Source organism: Anomalospiza imberbis, chromosome Z (assembly GCF_031753505.1).
Source record: "Anomalospiza imberbis isolate Cuckoo-Finch-1a 21T00152 chromosome Z, ASM3175350v1, whole genome shotgun sequence".
NCBI lineage: Eukaryota > Metazoa > Chordata > Aves > Passeriformes > Viduidae > Anomalospiza > Anomalospiza imberbis.
Window position 1 is genome coordinate 24,830,360 of NC_089721.1, and position 15,904 is coordinate 24,846,263.

The 15,904-nt window shown below is 38.5% G+C and overlaps 1 protein-coding gene across 1 annotated transcript in view; it reads right to left on the reverse strand.

The window, feature by feature from the left end:
• The window catches only part of ERCC6L2 (ERCC excision repair 6 like 2), a 112,290-nt gene that overhangs the window by 39,621 nt on the left and 56,765 nt on the right, over positions 1–15,904 (reverse strand). The gene's annotated exons all lie outside the window — the stretch shown is intronic.

Consider the following 15,904-nt stretch of genomic DNA (forward strand, 5'->3'; position numbering starts at 1 on the left):
GCTAAAAATCCGCAATGAAGTCAAAGTTTCAATTCTTTAAAATGAAGAATACCAGAACATGGGGTCACTTGTGTATGTGCCTTAGGATACGGCAAGGGCTACTAATCATCGCTGTGCCCCATTCCCAGTGTTCAGCATGTGCCTTCTGCATAATACAGAGACAACTTTGAAGACATAAGCCCTGAGTTTCTTGCATGTCTGTTTTCCTTCTCATTATAATACTTGAGTGCTTCACAGACTGCATTTATACCAAACCTGTGAAGTGAGGGACTACTGTAAGACATGGAAATTGAAGCACAGCAGATTAATGACTGAGAGGATCAGGGTCTAAAGTGGGTGTGTAAAGTGAGGTTCCTAGATTTTTTTTTTCCAATTTTTTGGAATTAATAGGAATTTTACCTTTTCCAGATGACCCTTCCATCGACTTTCATAGCTCTTGTGAGAGCTCTGCAGTTCTGCAGAAAGCAATAAGCTGCTAAATTCTTGACAGTATGATGCACATAAAAGGTGTTAAGAGAGAATTCAGTTGTCAGTGACAGAATTTTATCATCTGACTTTCCCTGAGTCAGAAAATATCTTCCAGTTTCCTCAAAGGGCTAAAGACACCCCTCCAGATAACAAAGTCTTCCATTAATGACTCCAGCCCCTTGTGCATTGCATTCAGTGTGCTGAACTGGCCACTCAGATGGTTGCCAGAAAAAGTCTCCAATGCAATCTGAAAATAGCAGTTTTTTCCTAATATTTCAACAAGTTTCTTCCCTTTCTTGAAAAATTTCTAAAATCGCACTGAGGAAAAAGTATCCAGTCATGAAAGGTGGACTCTTTGTTAGAGTTCCCATTAGAAATGCTATTTGGCAATTTCAAGCCCAAGCAAGACAGTGGTAGAGAGTCTGGAAAGTCCAAAGCCATCATGGATTCCTGTACTCCTGTCTTCCAAAAACAAAACAACTAAAAGTTTACTGGTTTACTGGAAGTCCGTTTTTTTGGTTTTGACACTGTAGACTGATGAACAAAAATGACTGATGGGATGGCTCTACACATATCTTGTGTTCTTGATTAAGCAAAATAATGTTGGAATATTGGTTGGCTTTCAAATACTAAGATTTGCTGATTAAAATGAAGGCTATTTATGCACATATTGCTCTGGCTGACCTTCATACAGAATATATATTTATACTCTGTATAAAGCACAATGAAGATTGTTTAATTTACCTGTAATGTAGTATGCTTAATGACCAAATTAAGAGCAAATGAAATTCAATGGTTGTGAAAGAAGTTAATGGTCCCTTCTGGTTTTAAACTCTTAGGAATCTATAAGAAGATACAAAAAAGTTACAGGGGTATTTTCCCTCCTAGTTGTATATGAGTATCTGGTTACATCTTTCAGACAGTTCTGATTCAGCAGCTTCCCAAGAACCTGATGTTACTTGAAGCATAGAACACCCACAATTCATGGCAACAACCACCTGAAAAAACAAATTAACTACTCTAACTTGCTTTCAACTAAAGAATCCTATGAATAGTCATTCCAGTATATGAGTCAATCCTTTTGCCATAACTGTTTAGACATTGTGGGACTGTATTAGATCTCACCCCATCATATGAGAATATGACACAAAAGAACTGTTGCAAGCTCCTTGTCACCACTGCTGCTTCCTTCTTCCCCTGGCACACAACCAACACTTGTAACTTGACTGATAGTTTGAAATTACTATCCTAATGGCTGGTACCATAAATGATCACATTTTTCTGTCATTCTCATAAGACCTTCACATGTACTCCTAGAGCAAGATTTAGAAATTGGTTATTTGTAATACAAGAAAATATTTTCCTACCCAGCAACCCCTAATAACTGCTAAGTTCCTCTGTCAAGCACTGTGACATTTTGCTAATGTGGAAGACAAATGAAAGGAGGGGAAGGACCTTCCCGCACATGGTATGAATTTTATCCATGTGGATAAACCTACAATGGGCTTCTCAGACTTCACAGAAGTTTTGATCCAACACTGACACAAATGAAACTGAAGCTCCATTTTTATCTAGGCAGGAATTATTTTTTCCTCTTCCTTCTTTCTGTGTCCTCAGGCACTTTGGCCATATTCACTAATACTACATGCCTGCTACAGCCTCCAAATTCATGAGCTCAAATTCAGACCAAAGCTTGAGTGAAGGAAGGTAGTAAGATTCAGCACATAATATATGTTTCGTTGTAAGCTGCCTGGAAATTCTGCACTTCTGCAGATCAAATGAATATTCTTTTTCTGTTCTCTGCCAAAGAACTCAACATTCCTGTACTTCACAAGACAGACTTTTAGTATCAGCTTTTTACAACTATGTGAGAGCTTCACTGTAATAACACCCAAGAGAAAGTGAAGGATTTCTTCTGTTTAAGTTGCTCATAGCATCTAGATTTTTTGCATATTCATCCCTCTAGGTCATCCTTCACAGTCTTGCTGTGAAGCTGAAGGAAGCATGGAGGTTATATCAAGGTCTGTTTTAACTCTCATTTAACATGTTGATTGTTGTTATGTCACAAAGCAGCTGCAGAATTGCAACATTTTCAGCCAGTTCTGTGTTGTTATCTGTACTCTGATGAATCCAGAACACCCTGGCATTTTATTTCTGAAAGGCTCACAGAGACCTTTTTTTTTTAATTATGTTTAAATTTCCAGCAGTTCCTTCAAGGTTTGTTCAAACCAATAAGCATTTGCATTTGAGGCTGTTTCCCACAACAAACTACAGAGTTTCTGAATGTAGTCTTTATGCTTTCTCTCTGACCCCAGTTATTTGCTGCATAGATGATATGTCGCTGTTGCAGTTCCCTGCCTGTAGTTACCATCACCACTAATCCAGTAATTTCTTGTACACATTTAAGGGCCACGTCAGCCAATCACTGTTTTATGGTTGCCTCTTTTCATATACCACACACCAACCAAGGCTGCAAAACAACATTGAGACTCTGCAGCTCTACACAGCTCTTGACATTCTTAATTGGATCAAACAACCAGAACTTCCTTTGTTTCATTTGTTCTCCATTTGGAAACACAATTTTACTAATAGCACATGCAAACTACACAGATTCATCATAAACTTTGACAGTAGTTGTTAATACAAAGCCATATGAAGATCAGATTTATAATGACTAACTGGTCTCGACTGGCTTCTCAAGTGCACACAGCAACCATCAGTACTTAGATAATTTCCAACTTTCCATCAAACATTTGCTTCTTACTCCAGAACACTGTATTCTTTTGACATATTAGCTTCCTGTATACATTGAAGAGTGTATGTAAATTTTGATAAGTAACTCAGTTTGTTGAACTTCGATGATGTAGCTGCAGAGCAACAACACAGGGAAGGATTTAGAGGAAATATTTCTAGAGAAGACAGGTACACGGGTGTAGAATCTTTTGTTTTTCCACACAAGACAGGAAGGCAAAATTAGTTTTGTTGTAAATTTCAGCCATAGATCTTGATTATTACAGCATTTTACTTCCTTCAGTATTTTATTAGAATATGGCAAGAAGTAAATCCCATGACAGATATGTATCCTACCAGAGCAAGGCCACAAAAGCCATTTTGCTGCCAGTAATATTTGCCATACGTTTTAACGGTGCAAAGGACTTTGTGAGGGAAACTGGTCAAGACTATGTTAGCCTAAACATTAAAATAACATTTGACATCAGGATGATCTCTAGACAAGGGTCCTCCCTGTGGCAATTGCCTGTTACGACCTCAAGCAGTAAAAGCGCTGGCTAGCGCTCTCTTGTGAGGCCGTAACCACCACATTTATGGGAACTCCAGGGTTGCGGAGTGCCTCAGTGTGGGTAACGCAGCTTTGGTAGCTTCACGCTGAGAGGAAGCGAAGGGACGAGAGAAGGGACGACACTTTGCCTGCAAAACTGAAAACTTTTATTCCCCCATGCGTGGTCTAAGAGAATTGCTCTCAGATCAGTGTAAAGCAAAATGGCCACAAACAAAAGATTACATCAGATTAAATAGGGAGTGGGCAGACAGGGTGGAAACGTGTCTTGCCCTATGGGGTTAAACCAAGGTAGGGTTTCACAACCAATGGTGACATAACAGAGGTGGGTACAGCCTGCAAAGATAGGGTGATTGACACAGAACTTTCATGAAGAAGCAGGGAGTGGTTACAAGATTGACACCCCAACAGGGAGTGACAACCCCTGATTGAGAGAACCATGTAAGGAGAAACCCTGGGAGGAGTGAGATGATTGGCAGGCAACTGTGGGTCTGTGTGGTGGGAAATCTTGGAATAAACAACCTGGATCAAACCACTGTGAGGGAAAGATAGGGGTACAAGGAACAAGCCTAACTAACATTAATAAAATCCCTGACTAAACCAACCCAACCTACAATACCTCCCTACACTGAAAATTTCCAAGTCACCTTGAAGAGAAAATGAGAAGTTAATAGAAACATATCCCTCAATTATAATATCACTAGGCAGAGATGCGTTAAAAATTACTTAGCATTGGGGTCCAGCAAGCCAACCTCACTCCAAATGGACAACTGCCAATAATCTGGTAATGGGAACATCCTGAGGAGACAAGAAACACTTTAACTGGGTGAGATTGTCCATAGCGAATGGAGGCAAAAGGCCAGGACAGAGCTGAGGATCTGAAGGATTTATGCTATTGGATAAAGGGCATAAATGACTTTGAAACAGCAACTCAGGCCTTCACATAGATGCACCAAGATGCCTATTATCCTCTGAAGTTACAGAGAGGTACACTTTAAGCATTAAGAATATATGTACCTAATGTTAACAATATTTCTTGAAAGCAGTTGCTGCTTACGGACCATTATCTGCTCTCTGCAGTAAATTGCCACCTTTTCTGTTCACTGTTTTTTTCAGATTTAAAACACATATCCTGAAAAACATGACGATATAGTCTGGCAATGTGTTGGAGAATACAGAAAATCCTTACAGTGTGTGAAGAAGAAAGCAGAAAAAGCCAAGGATGACCTACTGGCTTTTGGGAATTTCAAAATCATGGTCTTATTTTTTTTTTACAATGCAGTCATTATTTTCAGTAAACATGACAGGATTCACTAGAAGAATTCTAAGCATTTAAGAGATTTTAAATTGTCGGTGTTATGCACAAAATGCTGTCTTGGCTTTTCTGCATTTTTCTCTCTCACTTGCCTTTGGCACATTTTCCTCAGAGCTTCTCACTTCAGTGTTTGACCGGTGTTTATTACCAGGATCTTCTACCCTTATTTATTCAAGCAGAAGAAACATACCTTTTTGTTTTCCCAGAGAGAAGGAAAATCATGGAGGTTAAAAGAGAAAGTGTTTCCAAAGAGCTACAAAGCCTCATCACTTAAAGGCCTTGCCAAATAGGAAAGAACTACCTGGCAAGAAGATTGAAGAGCAGGGATTATTGCTTAAAATCCCTTGGTTACTGCTTCAGCCTGTATAAATTATCCCTCTAGAGGCCAGCAGAGTATCAAAAAACAATTACCATGAACTAGACCATAATACTACTGTAGACCCAAATTTTGCCCAAACTATTAACATCTAAAACTTCTTCCAGCTGTCCAAGGGCTGCTTTCTGCAATGAGACTGAACTGTCCTGCAATTACAGAAGCAATGTAAAAAACCATTTCATAGCATTACCTTTTCCACAGATCTAGATTCCTCAATGTGGTGTCAAGGATGCTAGAGAGTGCTCATGAAAACAGATGTATTACCTTCACTCATATAGGGAAGATCTCATTTAAGCAGCGTGTTTGAGATTAGAGCATACTTAGGAGAAGCAGTGTTTATTGTGGTCACAGACAGGAATGGGACTCTAACATACTCCAGCACTGATTTGCTGTTTCTGAACTTTCTGCCTTAGATTTACCATCTGTAAAACAGATACTGTAACACTTAAAATGCAAAACTGACCTGGGAGAAATGCCTTCCACCTCACAGAAGAAAGAAATGGGAACATTAATTACTGCAATCAATTACATGGAAAAGCCTCAATGAAAAGTGCAATCGGAACAGAAAGGAGTGAGAGATTTGCCAAATGAAACAGGAATATGCATGCCTTAGTACTTTGTTCTAATGAGTGCACTGATCTAATACTTTCACTTAGAATGGGTCTTACTCTAAGATTTGTTCCTGCAGCCCTCACACAGTCATATTCCCACAGAAGCTGGCTTGAAGAAAGCCTCAAGATTTGACTTTGTGTGTTTTCTACTGTGCCAAGAAATATTATCCTTTTAATTAGCAGGTCCATTTCTTTGATAACTGTTTAAGTGGCTTCACTGCAATTTCATCTCTTTAGTTGTCATCCAGCACCTGGGAGGTAAGAAAACAAGCACTAAATTTTTCCATCATTTCTGCTGAGGGATATTTCTGAGACACTGTACTTTTGTGGGTGGGCGGATGGATGAATAGACAGACGGAAAAGGGAGTTTCCTTTATGGGATTCCAATAATAGGTATGTGGTTTACATTCCATTCATCTGAAGGACTCTTATTTTAATCAGAAACAGGCTCAGGCTACTAAACTACCTCCAGTGTTCAAAACATATCCATGCTTTCAGCTGGCAACTTTTCTCACATGCATCTTTTCTTTGACACCCACAGGCCCCAAAGAGTAATGTGGTCATTTACCACCAAGAATGCAGTGTCAGGTCCTATAATAGGGGTTGGTTCAGAGCCCTTTTCCAGACAGAGAGAGGTTTTCCAATTGCTAGCTTTACAAGCAGAAGCTCTTTAAAGTATGGTATTTGAAACTGGCATTGATTTCTCTAAGCTGGTTTTGGGTTTGGTGGGTTTATTTCCTAGGCTCATCCAACTCTGGGAAAGCCTTGTCTGGACAGTGTTGTTGAAGTCTGGCAGCACGGCTTGGTCTTAGTAGCCAGATGCTAATGCAGACAACTGCTGAGAAAAGCCCTGTATTCAGCAGCTGGACACACTGGTGTGCTTTAAGCACAAAGGAATGAAAGACTAACACCTTGTCCAGAACAAGTCAGACTAAATAAATAACAGTACAACAATTTTCAGCTCTGGGGCTGGTGAAAATGTGAAAATATTAAGCATAAATTGCTGTCATTCAAGGGCAGGGAAAACGTAAAATGACTTGCAGTGAATTAGTATTTTATTATTCAAATCTCTCTGAATCTTTTATGATAGGTCCCTAGTACACCCTAAAAATCTCTTCAAATGCCACCTTTCCCCCTCAGCTAATTAATTTCACTGTCCAGATTTGTTTATCCTTAAATTTCATTATGGATGCCCTAACAAATTTCGTTTCAGAGTCTATATTGTCTAATCTGTCCAGAGAGTAACTGCACATGCTTTAGGGATTTTCATGACATTCATCCTTGAATGCCGTCATGCCACAACTCCCTCCAGTGCCTACTGTTCATCAGATCTGTCAAGCAGCACAGCAGGAAATCTCCTGCAGGCAGATCACACATTACACAATCTAAGAAAGGAATAACAGTTTCACAGCTAAGGTCTGTGTCAACCTGGGTCCATCAAAAGAGTTTTTGCACATGCAGCTTGCCTGCCTTATGCTTCACTTTCCCTGTGGGGAGAGGGAAACGATGCAGATGCAGATATGCTATCAAAGGGAAGGGTAAGCCTGCCCCCTCTTTCCCACACAGAAGATGTGATGGAGACAACCTGTGGCAGTAGCCTGTGAACACACACAAGAGCTACACAGTGACCAGTTCTTTCTGGATCCATGCATCCTGAAAAGACAACATGCAACATGGCTTGGCAATTCATCTGTCTTTGGCCCACACTAAGCAAGTAAGAGTTGCTAATGTCACAAAGGAAATAAAACCATCTAATACCTCTTGCCTCTTCCCTACGATACAACAGCCTCTTGGTAACATTAATTTCTCTACTGTTTATTCAGAGCATGAGACTTTGGCACCTAATTTAACATTGGTACTGGGAGGTGAGAAGTAATTGAAGTTGTATTCTGGGTTGCAAAGGATTCAGCACAACCCCCTATCTACAACCTGATGATTTCCTCTCTCATGTCACAAGGAGGCAGGAACCTCACTCTTGGGACAAAAGCCTCTAGGCATGCACTCTGCTAGACCTCTGAGAGGTGTGGACCCAAGCTGTGCTACCCAGGGCAAGGAGACCATTGTTGCATATCTGTCACAGGATGCTTTCATCAAATTATGCTATCACGTTTTGCCCTGCCTAGGCTTTCACAGATCTTGATCTTTCAGGATACAAGATTTCTGTCTAAGATTCACTTTAAAGGAGATTCTTTTGTCTTGATTTAGTACAGAGCTATAATGAAGTTAATCTTTAAATACATGGATCTGGCAACACTGCTCACTTGGAGTCAACGTATCAAGATAGAGATATTCTGATCACTGAATATTGGATTGAAAACAGGATTTGGAGCATTCAACCATGTTCTGGCCAAACAATTTCAAATGGAATGAATAGTAATATTTTGTTTGTTTGTTGTATTTTCTTTCTGCCTTGAAATGAACCATCATTTATTTTGGATACTGAAATTTATTACAGAGATAAAATTTGCTATAATAATGCTTTTTGCTGGACATTTGTAGTATTCCAGGGCAGAGCCATTCACATATTTTGGACAGCAAACCAGCTTGATACAAGGATTCTTTTGATAGATCTTTCTGGGACTTACAATAATAATTTTACACCGCTTTTGATTAAAGGAAGGTGAAATGCTGAATAAACTGTGACCAGCAGACCGCAGGGGACTGTTAGAGGCACAGGCAGTTCATTTAATCATTCCCTAGTATTCTTCCTGGACTGATCAGACACCATCTTCACACACCAGGAAATATAATGCAGCCTTTAATGTTAATTAATGTATGACTGCTTAAAATTGTGTGTTTTTTTCCCTTCCTTCTCTTCCCTTGGCTGGCCACAACTGTTCAAGTGTTGCTATCGGTTATTCTGTTTAAGTATTAAAAAAATGCTTAACTAAATAGGCTAGCTTTATTTGCTTTTGCTGATAGTAGCAGTCCACCCACAGAGCCCTTTCAAACCTCTTCAGTGTTTTGGAAACTGGATAAGGGACTTATTCAGTGACGTGCAAGTTTGTTGGAGCTAGGAATGAAGCATGCATTTCATGAAATGAGAAATAACCTCAGACCACACACACAGTGTAATTTCTGAACTCTGGCTTGGGCTCTCCTCCCCTCCTCCCTGTGCACATATACACACACTCCTGCTAAAAAACCAAATGATGACTGACAACTTTAAATCCTTTAAGCATTCTTTTACAGCTAAGAGCAGAGGGAGGTTTTCATAGCTTAGGTTGCTCATTATTAGTAACACACTGATGAAAAAAATGGATTACTACAATATATGCATACCATGCCAAAGAGAAATAGCAAAAATCCTGTGCCATCTAAATACTTTCAAGAGGAGAAACTGCTGATGCAAACATATTAAAGCTATTTTTACTGCACAGGGAGATGAGAAGTCCTTCCCACAATTTTCCTAGAGACTAATGTTGGTTCTGTCACTACTTGTTTAGTTAAGCTAAAATCACTGAATGTTTCAAGTATTATTTTCCATTATAATTATAAAAAGAAGTAAGCCAGGAAGATAAGTTTACTGCATATTAAAAACTCACACTCTTTCCTCTCCTAACCAGAGGAACTATACTTTATGGCTATTGGGAACAAACTACATACAGAAGAGGCAAATGGCAAACTTTTCCACATCTGTTACTCCACAGATTCAATATCCCCTCCTAAGCTTAATTCTTCACAGCCTTACACCAAATGAATACACTTAAACAACAAGACAGCAGGCGGACTCCTGCTCACCCCTCCTTAAATATTTCCTTTGTGCTAGACTAAAAGAAGTAGCTTTATTGTCTTCAACAGGTAAGGAGTTCTCCTGCTTAACAATTGTAGCACCACTGTTGAACTGCCCCCGCAAAGCTTAAATAGGACAAGAATAGGTGCTTACAGACTGACTCCTGTGCCTTTTCCATTGCCTTGTACCTGATCAGTAATACCATCCCACATCTGAGCCATTGATACTATCTGCTTATGCATACAAATGTACATCTATACTCATATCATACACACTGGTGATACTTCCACCAATGAACTTTGCATAACACTTTCTGTTACTGTTCAGATTTCTACCTTGCCTCATACACTTCTTCCATCACCAGACTAAATGCATGTCCTTCCCACAGCTGAACTGAGTGACTCCACAATTACAAAAGGATTTCTTGAGCATTTTGGGTCTTTTCATGCAATTTATAGTACTGGCCCCCAGAAGCTGCTGTGGCACCAGAACTGAGAGCTGAGAAATCCTTACTGTTGTTCCATCAATACTTATTGATGGTGCCCATGCAGGACACTGAGGAAACTCATTAGCTTGGAAACAAGCTGAAGAGCTTGGGCTAACAAGAAAGAAATAGAAAGCAGAGCAGACTTCAAGAGACAGATGAAACATAGGCAAGGCATAATGATCCACTGTGTTAAATACACAAACACTGTCTCCAAACTGTAGAATAGAACCAAGATTTCACAGACACCCGCACTCTTTTGTTTTCAACCAGTTTCTGTGACATCTACTAACAATTACATCCTTTCTTCCCCTAAATGGCTAGTCTACAAAAGAGACCGCAATCCACTGCTATTAGCAACTCCAATTGGTCAAGTTATCGGAATTGTGATTCCAAATTTTCATAATGATCCACACAGGAATCAATCACTTCTGAGTAAAGGAATACCCTTCTCTTTATGGTTTGGTTTGTAAGCTTTCCAAAATCACCTTTTCAGAACTGCACGATAAATAATAAAGTTATAAAAACATTCAGAAGCTAGAAAACTACAGCATTACAATCGCTCATGCATCCTCTCTTCTACTGTATGCTTAGCAATACTAACTTTTCCCAGAGACATCACTCTCCCTCTCTGCAGATCACCACATTTCTAAAGAGATCCCTTTATTTCTTTCCCTTTAAGATTTATACTTTTCCCCCTCTGTCTGAGCACAAAGCCAAGGATGAAGAAATCCCAGGTTGCACCACAGATCAGTGCAGCCTCTGCAGCTGTGAAGCACAGCTGCACTGTGGGCTACCATCTCAGTGCATCCAAACCAAGCTACTGGGTAGTTATAATCTCTTCTAGTTAGTTCCCAGTTTGCTGCCTGAAAACCAACAGATAAAGCCAAACACAGATCACAGACTTCCAATCTGTTGTGCTGTAATCCTGCAAGATTAAAAATTAAAGTTCTCTGCTGCCAGGAAAAACAGTTTCACTGAGGCTTCCCAGAGGTTTTGAATTCCCACTTCTCATCCCTGAAGGAATAAAACAACAAAACATAAACTTTTGCTTAAAAAGTGACATGCTTAAAGTATAGCAATTCAATTACAGAGGGTTTTATTGCTCATCCTGGGTCTTAAATACAGTATCTTCTAAGATGTTGAGATTTTGATGGTAAGTAAAATAAAAGTGTCTTGATCTATTTTTTAAACTCCCATAAAATTTCCTAAATTATTTTCTTACCATGATTTTTTATTTTCAGATACACAATCCTCAAGACTACCAGGTTACAAATGTCTCTTCTCATAGTAGAAGCAAAGACTTCATGTATGAGATGAAAAATTGTAACCACGCTCAACCTATCATCACAACCTAAATACCTAACCATACAGAGTAAACTCTGAAAAAACCTTTACCTTTACCTAAACCTTTACCTTTCTTAGGGTAAGGGTGGTAGTTTTGACACTGCACATCAGGGTCTCAAGATGCAAACAAGTTCCATGTCTTAGGCTTTTTCAGTCACTAGTCAGGTTATTCCCTTCACTGGCATTCATGAACATTAATGCATAGAATGCTTGAACCAAAGAGTAAATGAAAACATTTTAAAAACTCCCACCACTTTAAACAGCTTTTCTCATTACCAAAGAGGATTATTTAATTATTAAATATTAAATTCTTATTTTAAGTTTTTTGTTACACAAACAATAGTAAGTTCAACCTTCACTTTTAAGTGGCTTTCTACTGGTTCTATTTATTTTAGTGAAATCGAATTTACAAAGAGAATTCCTTAATCTATTCAGAAATGTTTCACGAGAAATACCCGTTTCATCCAAGCACATCTTCCTAGACTGCACAGTCTAAGAAACTGCACTAAGTAAGAGACTGCACATTCTCTTCTGTACAGTTTACAAACAATCAGAGAGATGAATGGCACTGAATTCAGGTATTTCTAATGTTACAATTTTTCAATGGTTTCTCATCTGCCTAAGGTTTGACATAGAAGATTATCAAATGGCAAATTAACCAGTTACAATTTGATAGAACCATGAAATTCTAAACCACCAAATTATTCTGTGTTCCCAAGGTTCAAACAGCAGTATGTCAAATATTAAGATAAAATACCTAATATTTCTTTTGCCTCAGGCATAAAATATTTATTTCATAATTTCTTGTACTGTATGCTAGAAGTTGATTATATAGTATAATTCTAATTTATATATACATAGTTATATATAGTATATAATATAAAGACTACATAAATAAATACAGATCTATAAAATATATATTATCTACCTCTAATGATTAGGGCACATAGTAATGTAAAGGAAATGTCCATTACAAGGAACACAGGCTTTTTTTTTTTTCTAAATAGTGCAGAGTGATGCATCAGAAGAAGAACAGAACCTCAATATTTTACTAATGAGGAGATATTCCTCAATACTCCCTCCAAGTATGAGACTCTTAAATTAGAATTAGTGTATTGTAATTACAGCAATATATATAACCACAACTACAAAACAGTGAAGGCAGAGAGTCAAGAGGAGCATTAATGCCTCTAGTTATGCTATTACAGTATATGTATATCGAAGGATCAAGCCAAGCTAATCTCTGAGTCTGCTGTGGAGGTGAAGAGACAAAAGCACAAAAGAGACATTTTAAGAAAACAGCTTTCTCAGAGGTAATTAAATTACATTTCCAATCAGACCACAGTATGAATGTTTTCCTTGCTGCAGTTATAAACCAGAACAAGCAGAAACTGTCACATAAGTTCCATCATAGTCTGAATCGTGGAGAGGCAAGTCCTGATGACAGTTGTGAGCACTTACCTCACACAATATAAATAGACATATGGTATTTGTTTTTAAAGTAAGTAGCATGGAATGATTTTCAGGATGATACAGTAGATCATGTTTACATGAGCATTCACATGATGGAAACAACTCAATGCAAACAAAGGGGAATAAAACCCTTCTAGTATAAACAGTTCTGTTGAAGAAAAAACAGATTCACTCTGAGGTTAGCTGGTATTTGTTTAGCATCTCAGCTATCCCCATTGATAGGTCACTGTCTTCACCAAGTATAGTGTTAGGGACTGAGAATGCTGCTATTAAATACACAAATAACATTCAGCCATTGTGACATGCTACAACAGACCAATGCAGATTTTAACATAATTAAGCTGCCTCTGCATATTTTCAGAAAACAATGCTTTAGTGCAGTGTGCCTGCTTATGGTCCAGCTTGTGCAAGTTTTGTGTAGAGTTTCAATTCAGTCATACTGTGTGTTGACACAGACACTAGGTCAGGTTCTGACCACTCAATTCCATCCTCTCAGCTCAGGCAAACTCAGAGAACAACTGAGACAATTTGTCCTCAAGTATCATGCATATACATCATGCTTACATTCAATTAAGTCTTTTATTTCAGAGCACAGTCTTCACTTGGTCTTTGAAAAGGAAATTCAGCTTTCTGATGCCAACCAAAGGTTAGGATGCCACGCAAACAAACTCTGAAGCCCTCCAATCATCTGTTTAGATGCCCTTTCTTCCCCTTTCAGAATTAGCTGTCAGAATCATACACTTGTCCTTGTGTGATATAGACTCACAAGGACACTGCTATGATCCACACATGATCTCCACGACAAGAAGCATGTCTCTTAAATGCTTCGAATCACTGCCTACCTTTCTCATCTGCAATCCAGACATGCAGTTTCAACAGCAGAAATTGCATCTCCTTAGTCATCCCTAGCCAATTATCTACTTTTCAGGTACCTTCATAAGAAAGGTAGATTCTGACATTATATCCACTTAAGTGGCCATTACTTTTTTTATAGAATGGACCAAGTCAAGATGTACTGAACTGGGGAATGTGCAAACACAAGGAGAGAGTATTTGTAATAGTATTACGTCATTTGTTGCATAAGCTGGAAGGTATGCAGTGAATAAGATATGCAGGACACTGCAGGAATGGAAAAATATGTAGCAGCAAAGGCAGTTAAATGCTTCTTTGGAAGAACAAAATCTTCTTCTGCAGTTAATATATCTAAGGAAGTATCTTAAGTAATCTTTTTCTTACATAGTAACTGTATTATCACCTTTGAATTATCCTGTGATACTCTGATTATGTTATTACCAATCACCCTTTCCTCTTTGTAATGCTGATTTTTACTCCCTGTGCTAAAGCCATGGCACTGTCATCAGTCTGTCTTCTGGTGCTCGAAGTCATGACCTGCTAAAGTTAAAATGTACCCTTTCAAACTGTCTTAATGTGTTGACAACTGTTTGCATCTACACTCTTTCTCAAATATATTAATTATCTGAAATTATTCAGTCTCCCTCCCCCAGATCAAATATGGAATCTGTGTACCATAAAGCTACTGCCAAATGCAGTTCTAAGTATAGCCCTAGTTTGCAAAATATCTTATGATCTAAACTACACTGCAAATCACACTCAGAACACACACTGTCTTTAACTAGGTCTTGTAAGATTGTTGTTGGGATAGCTGCGTTTGTTAGCACAGACAGGGCCAAATTTTTTACTATTTCACTGGCAACCTGTTTTTTATTCCAGTTAAAGAATTTCTATTGAAGGCAATACTGGAAGTATTGGTACCACCTGCAAGGTCAGGGACCCACATCCAGACCCATAGGAACACCAATGAGTAAAAAAACAAGGGCAATCAAGGCAATCAAGGGCAAACTGCAATCAAGAATAGTAAAACCTACCAAGTCATTTCCACATGAAAACAATGACAACCCGTCTCCTGGATGATTTATATTCAGATCAGGTAACAACTACCATGAAGCTATTTCCTTATGCCAGAAGGTTGTTAGAGTTTTCCTGTAGTCCATCCCTTTCTGCATGGAACCTGCACATGGAAGTATGAACTCCACACCTTTTGTTTTTAAAGCAAATCAAAATGATAATCACAGATTTCTAAGAAGACAGAATTGATCTTTTCAGTTCTAATATTTGAAGACTATGTCCTCAAATGCAGGTAAAATTCTTCATTTTTTAATTTGTGTAGGTTCGTTTTTTAAAACTATACAGGTGTCTTGACAAACCAAAATATTTTACAGGCAGATCCCTAGGGCACTAAGTTGCAATATTTATGGTTTAGGTGATATTTCCTTGTAAAATACATTAAATTTGCAGGAAGTAACAGTGACATAAATCTTACCTCAAGACATGTTCCCATAGCTCAATTCAATTGCATATAACAAATAGATTTCCACAAATATACTGTCTGTATTTGGCATACATATGAATAAAAGATGCACATGAATGGAAGTTTTGATTTATGCATACCATCACCTTGTAAGAGAAACATAATTTCCTGATTACTTCAGGAAAATGATGACAACTTCATACTTGGTCATCAATAGAAATCTTACCTACCCCAATCAGATTTTGCTCTGTCTAGCACCTACTGATTCACACCATGACTGACAAATATGGTGCTAAGGTGAAGCCTTCCTTCAGTACACCAATATGAGCTGAAATGGAACAAGGTTATCTAGCCCCTTCTGGCCCTCAGGTGGAGGTTATGAGTCCCTCCTTCTGGCCTAAAACAAGGACAGTTTCATCCACACAACTTTTAGCAGGTACTTTTCTCTCCTATTCTTGATTATGTCAAATACT